The sequence below is a fragment of the Stegodyphus dumicola genome, chromosome 5 (genome assembly GCF_044657685.1).
Source record: "Stegodyphus dumicola isolate Sdum_Otavi_A_Nest chromosome 5, ASM4465768v1".
Classification (NCBI taxonomy): domain Eukaryota; kingdom Metazoa; phylum Arthropoda; class Arachnida; order Araneae; family Eresidae; genus Stegodyphus; species Stegodyphus dumicola.
In genome coordinates this window covers 103597015-103604538 of record NC_140772.1, presented here as the reverse complement: position 1 = coordinate 103604538, position 7524 = coordinate 103597015, and the positions used below count along the sequence as shown (strand labels likewise).

The window sequence follows — 7524 nt, the reverse complement described above, 5'->3', positions numbered from 1 at the left end:
ATAACTTCTGATTGAACAGCAGTCTCTGTACACTTTCATCCATTTTCAAGCACTCTGTGTGGAGTTTGGATTAGACCTCCCCCCTTAGTAGGAGGAGCCCCCAGACCACAAGATCCCAAACTCCTGGGAAGTATTCTTCAATTAGCTTATCAAAATTTGCAAGTAAATAAAATACTTTCAATAAATAACGCTTCCAATCACTTTATAAGAGCTGTTTAGTATTTTTTGTTACCAAACGAATTACTGGTGTGTCTTTGCAACAATAGATGGCGTTGCTGCCTGATGATTCAATTCTGGTTGCTATGGTAACGAAATTTCAACTCATAACTTATGTGATTTGTATTCCATTCCTTTTTGTTTTTTTAATTGCTACAGTGCTAAGAGTGAAGTGTGCTGTGTCGTCACGTAGACGGCATTCCTTCTATTTGAAAGTGTTATGTAAAATAAATAAATGATATTACAGTCCGCTTACCTTTGTTTTTGTGAACTTATTCTTAACATTCTTGGTCCGTGCGACCGCAGAGAAGAGTTAGCGAGCTTTGGATATGATGTGATTTATTCAAATATTAGCAAGTTAAATCGCTTTCGATTTGTGGATTAATAATCAACTTAGTGTACTTTCGATTCGATTTGTGGATTATGCGTGTGGCATCTGTGGTGAAATCAGTTTCGATTTGTGGAATATTCCCGTGACATGGTGTAGCGTAGAAACCTCAACATTGGGGTGAGTACGTTCCAATATTTCATCTTCTTTTGCTAGAGTTGTTAGTATAATATTTATTGTTATTCCTAATGGCTGATTTGAAGCCAGTTTTAACTAAAAAGAAGGTTCTAAAAAGCAATATAACAACGTTTAAAGGCAAGGTAAATTCGAATTTAGAAAAAGCAGAAATTTTAGAGGTAAAGTTGTTCGAAACGAAACTAAATGGTTTTAACAGTGAGCTGCGTTCTATTTATGAGGAAATATTTTTGTTCTGTCCTGAAAAAGACTGTGATACATTCATTATGGAACAACAAACAATACAAGAAACTTTAGATGAATTATGGATAACTATAAATAAAAAGTTACAGAAACTTTCCAGTGACTCCGTTATCGAAACAAGTAGTGTAGCAAAAGTAAATTCATCTGACGTTCGATTACCAAAATTAGAACATTCTACCTTTACAGGGGAAAATATAGAAGAGTGGATTAGTTTCTATGATCTTTTTAAGGCTAGTGTAGATAACAATCCGAATATTTCTAAATGTCAGAAGTTTCAATATTTAAAGGCTTCTTGTAAAAAAAAGGCTATGTCTATTATTCAGTCAATTCCTATTTCTGATGCTAATTATGATATAGCGTTGCAACTTTTACAGGAACGTTATTCTAATAAAAGAGAATTAACTAATGCATTAATCCGCAAAATGTTTAATTTGCCAAATGTTTCTGATTCAGCTCAAGCTATTTTACATTGTGTTGATGTAGTGAATGAATGTGTAGGCTCTTTGAGAACTCTTAAGCTAGAAGTTTTTGGTCTTTCTGATGTTCTTTTTGTTTATCTGATAACTGAGAAATTAGATAAAAACATAAATTTTGGTGGGAACGAACTTTGAAAAACGATGAATTAGGTACTGTTTAGTATTTTTTGTTACCAAACGAATTACTAGTGTGTCTTTGCAACAATAGATGGTGTTGCTGCCTGATGATTCAATTCTGGTTGCTATGGTAACGAACTTTCAACTTATAATTTATGTGATTTGTATTCTATTCTTTTTTGTTTTATTAATTGCTACAGTGCTGGGAGTGATGTGAGCTGTGTCGTCACGTAGACGGCATTCCTTCTATTTCAAAGCGTTATGTAAAATAAACAAGTGATATATTACAGTCCGCTTAACTTTTTTTGTGAATTATTCTTATCATTCCTGGTCCTAGCGATTGGAGAGAAGAATTAGCGAGCTTTGGATTTGATGTGATTTATTCAAATATTAGCAAGTTAAATCACTTTCGATTTGTGGATTAATAATCAACTTAGTGTACTTTCGATTCGATTTGTGGATTATGCGTGTGGCATCTGTGGTGAAATCAGTTTTGATTTGTGAAATATTTCCGTGGCATGGTGTAGCGTAGAAACCTCAACATTGGGGTGAGTACGTTCCAATATTTCATCTTCTTTTGCTAGAGTTGTTAGTATAATATTTATTGTTATTCATAATGGCTGATTTGAAACCAGTTTTAACTAAAAAGAAGGTTCTAAAAAGCAATATAACAACGTTTAAAGGCAAGGTAAATTCGAATTTAGAGCAAGCAGAAATTTTAGAGGTAAAGCTGTTCGAAACGAAACTAAATGCTTTTAACAGTGAGCTTCGTTCTATTTATGAGGATATATTTTTGTTATATCCTGAAAAGGATTGTGATACATTCATTACGGAACAACAAACAATACAAGAAACTTTAGATGAATTATGGATAACTATAAATAAAAAGTTACAGAAACTTCCCAGTGACTCTGTTATCGAAACAAATAGTGTAGCAAAAGTAAATTCGTCTGACGTTCGATTACCAAAATTAGAACTTTCTACCTTTACAGGGGAAAATATAGAGGAGTGGATTAGTTTCTATGATCTTTTTAAGGCTAGTGTAGATAACAATCCGAATATTTCTAAATGTCAGAAGTTTCAATATTTCAAGGCTTCTTGTAAAAAAAAGGCTCTATCTATTATTGAGTCAATTCCTATTTCTGATGCTAATTATGATATAGCATTGCAACTTTTACAGGAATGTTATTCTAATAAAAGAGAATTAACTAATGAATTAATCAGCAAAATGTTTAATTTGCCAAATGTTTCTGATTCAGCTCAAGCTATTTTACATTGTGTTGATGTAGTGAATGAATGTGTAGGCTCTTTGAGAATTCTTAAGCTAGAAGTTTCTGATCTTTCTGATGTTCTTTTTGTTTATCTGATAACTGAGAAATTAGATAAAAACATAAAATTTTGGTGGGAACGAACTTTGAAAAAAGATGAATTAGATACTTTAGATAATTTACTCGAGTTTCTAAAAGACCACGCTAGAACCCTTCAGAATAGTAGAAATCAATCTAAAGATTTTAGGAAATTTTCTAATTCTAAATTAACTTCTTTAGTGTCGAGTAAAAACAGTTGTTTAATGTGCAAGGAAGATCATTCTCTTCATAAATGTGGTAAGTTTTTAAACTTAAGTGTCCAAAAAAGAATCGAATTTGTTAAGAAACACAAACTTTGTTTTAATTGTTTATCTTCTCAACCTCATTTAGTGAAAAACTGTCGTAGTTTACATAAATGTATGACGTGTAAGTTACCTCATCATACTGTTCTTCATTTTGATCGAAATATCAAAACTAGTGAAAATGAGAAACCAAAACAAACGTCCTCACTCTTCCCCAGAGCCGAAGTGTTCTTACCAAAGAATGAAGTCGTTACAAATGCCACAACATGTACAGGACAATTTAGTTATTCTAAAGGTGAAACAAAACGTGTATTACTGTGTACTGCTCTCATTAAAGTTAGTGATTCCAATGGTGAAGCCATCCCTTGCAGGGCTTTACTAGACTGTGGCAGTGAAGCCAGCTTTATAAGTGAAGAGTGTGTCAGAAAACTAAAGTTAGGTAGATTTCACAAAAAAAATTGAAGGTCTTGCCTTGGTTCGTTCAACACTGTAACAAGTGGAGAAGTGGAATTAATCTTTACCCCGCACTTTGAGTCAAATTCCAAATTTCGAACATATGCATTCGTGATTCCAAGGATAACTTCAGATGTGCCTAACGTGTCGCTTCCTTCTAAAATTGCGAATCATTTTGACGATCTAGTCTTGGCTGATCCTAAGTTCTATGAAAGAAAACCTATAGATATTTTGTTTGGTGTAAATGTATTTTTTACTATGCTTAAAGGAGACATCATAAAGAGAGGAGAATCCTTACCCTTTGCAATTTGTTCTCAGTTGTGTTGGATCATTTCCGGGAACACTATTACTGATGATTCGAATCTAACTAACACTTTTACAGTGAATAATCTTCAGTTGAATACAAACGAATTAGTTGAAAGATTTTGGTCTTTAGACTCGATTCCTGAAGTCAAACGTATTTCAAGTGAAGATAAAAAAATGTGAAGAGTTCTTTAAAACAACACACTTCCGTGATCAAAATGGTCGTTATGTAGTGAAACTTCCATTTAAAGATAACCCTTCAAGGTTGGGTAATTCTAAAGATCTTGCTTTACAAAGATTTAAATCTTTAGAGAGAAATCTCTTAAGATCTCCTGATACATATGATATGTATAAACATTTCATGAAGGAATACTTGGATCTCGAGCACATGGAACCAGTCCGTAGTTCAAGGCCCGTTTACAGTAGCGGAACTTTGGTCCCAAGAAGCGTAAGCTAACGTCCTAAGAAACGTAACCTAAGTCGAGCGGTTAATCTTCAAAGGGAATTGACGTAAACCCAAGAGATGGAAAATTTTAACTCCGAACCTATGAGATGAAAGCTTTGGCCAATCACAGACTTACAAACTATCACGAGGGTTTTGTTGATGCTTTAAGCGAAAAACATGGCTGAAAATTTGATTACGTCTGACTGCAAATTAATTGCAGAAGTACGACAACATCCGATTTTATGGGATAATAGAAAAAAAGAATATCGAATGAAAAGAGGACAAGACGTTGCTTGGCTACTGGTTGCCGAAAGACTGAACCGAGATGGTATGTATCCATTTATTTATTTTTTTTTTTTTTTTTGCTCCTTTCGGATTGCAATGTGCTCTATTTTATTCTAGTTCTCTTTCGACTAACGCAATTGTTCAAGTACAAAATAGGTTTAATAACGATTACACGATAAAAATTTGGGTAAAATCCTAGTATACGGTGCGGCCTTGGCGCGATTTTTAAAATTGTCGCCAACACCAAAATGATGTGTTTACGTTTGTCGCCAAATTTTTGGTAACCTCAAAGTAAAGCGTCACCACAAGTTTGAGTTGGCAAAAAAAGTAAACAAAATGATAATCATAAGATAATAAATCCTAAGCACACGGTGAGGCACAAGAAAAAAAGCAAGCATTTAGAAATTGAAAATAATTTTTAACAGACCTTTATAACAAATAAAAATATAATTTTCAACATGCATCGCAACAAATACAAAGCATTCACATATCAAATATAATAAATTAAATACCATGGCTCAGTGTCACATATGTCTATATCATAACTCAAATGCCATAGCCCTAAAACTCGGGTGGCGGATATATTGCTTTTATTGCGTCAATATTGCTTTTATTGCAAACATAAAGTCTTTCATTTTTTCGGATGACGATTTATTATTTTTCAGGCGCCGCCACATATATTCCACCAAATAAAAGTCAAACTCTTCGCTTACCTTTTTCATCTCCTTCATCCCACGCTTAACAGCACTCCATGTTCCTTCCAAATCCTAGTATACGGTGCGGCCATGGTGCGATTTTTAAAATTCGGCAGCAATCCGGCATCTACTGCCCATTGAATTACAGCAAGCTTTCCTTCCAGTTCTAACTTCCAAAAATTTTCGTGTTTAAATATTCGCAATTCATAGCACTGCACAGCATAATCGAAAAGTAACGTTATCCAACTGTAGAACAAAATACGTTAGCAAAGAGAACTGTAGAACAAAATACGTTAGCAACTCGAACTGTAGAATAAAAGACGATCAAACTAAAATCATATTCAGTATCTGACCAAAAATCGGTTAATTAAAAAATATTAACCAATCACAAACTCGGCGGAACCACTACTGTTATTTTAAAAAATACAAAAAATAAAAGATAAATAAATTTTACCTGAACATACGTTATCCTTTCTCATTCAGTTCAGCCGAAGACAGAAGATTAACGGAACTTCAAACAATGGTTTGAAATAATTCTTCTCTTCCAACTACACCAATCAAAACTTCTCAATTTAATATATTTAATGAGCATGCGCGAAAATGCTCCCAAATGCACTCTCCTCCAGAGCATTCAAATTCGGGCTTGGTTACCACAATTGGCGCGCTTATTAGTCTCTTAAACCCAAATTTCGCCAACTCTCATGTGCACCGTACCCAAATTTGTTGACATATGTTAAATTATAGCATTTTAGAACATTTCTGAAAATCTGAGTTTCATAAAATTTAAATAAGCTCAGTAGATGGATTTTTTTAAAATTAAAGTTTATTAACTGCTTTAAAATGTATCTAAATGTACACTGTTCTATGAAAATTATATGCAGCAACCTTCAATTATATATATTTAAAATTTTTCCCAAATTATGGAAATTCAGATGATTACATAATTTTAGCTATTGTCTTTACATTAGTTTGTTCTTCTTTTTTGCAACATGTTACTGAAGGCTTATGAGAAGAAGAAAGTAAAAGTAGTAAGTGTGAAGATCAACAGTAGTAAAAATTTGATTAAAATTTTCCTCCTCAATTTTCAGAAATACATTTTCTTCATTTCTCATGCAAATGTTTATTCCGAAATACATAAAAAATCCCTAAATATATAAATATCCATATATATAAATATATAAGGTCCATATTTCATTTTCATATGGATACATTTTGAATCTCATATAATTAGTATAATTGTTTGCATAAAATATTAATAACTAAACAGTAATTAATTACAGTGGTTGAATTAAAATTTCGGCTATATTTTTTTTAAATTTCACAGTTGAAGAGGTTATTACCGGTGGCAGAATCTGCGTAAGCAATATAGCCGAAGAAAAACAAAATGCAAAAGTGGACATAGTGCAGAGTTTGCAGAGCAGCAATGGCATCTGATGCTCCAAATGTCATTTTTGGATCCATGTATCCGCTATCGAAGGTAAATATTCAGAACCAAATTATTTAGTTATGTTAAATATAAAATGATAAATTTTCATATTAACAATACAATCTTACTTGTTAGTAGTCTGTAATATTATAAAGCATAAATGGATTATTTGGAGTTATCCTAAGTTGACTAGCAATAAAAAATTGTAACTTTATTGATATAAATTTATTAAATATGTTAGATAGTCACATATGTGGATATAAACCAATTTACTTAAGAAATTCCTCCCCTTAGGCAGATATGCTTTGCCTTATATGCTTTGCCATAACTCAAATTCTATCCAAATATTTACGCTCTGGAAAACAAAAACTTCTCCTACACAATTTTTTTTAACATTTATTGCCTCATCACTCGTTATGAATGGTTTAACACCTTGTAAATGTGTTGTAATAAAACTCTATTACACATTATAGTTTTTTTCTAACGTGTTTGGGCCAACTTGTAAGGATCTTAAGTTTTACTAACGTTTATTTTATTTTAAATCTTTACTATCACTTCTTATTTTCTACTTCCGGCCAGAATTATAAGCGTGAAGGTTTTTATGCAAAGTTTGTCTGGCGAACGCCAAGTATTTAAGTGTGGCCTTTTTGCCAAGCGAAAAAGAGGAAGCAGTGAGTCAACGCAGGCCGCTTACCTTAGAAGTTACGCAGTTGCTGTTTGCCTTCCAGGCCAG

General features: G+C 32.9%; 1 long non-coding RNA gene across 1 annotated transcript; it reads left to right on the top strand.

The window, feature by feature from the left end:
- The first annotated feature begins 4371 nt into the window (after positions 1 to 4371).
- On the top strand, positions 4372 to 6837 carry LOC146997187 (uncharacterized). The gene is made up of 2 exons (XR_015041002.1): positions 4372 to 4713; positions 6690 to 6837. It is a non-coding gene; the product is annotated as an uncharacterized LOC146997187 (long non-coding RNA).
- The last annotated feature ends 687 nt before the right edge of the window (positions 6838 to 7524 follow it).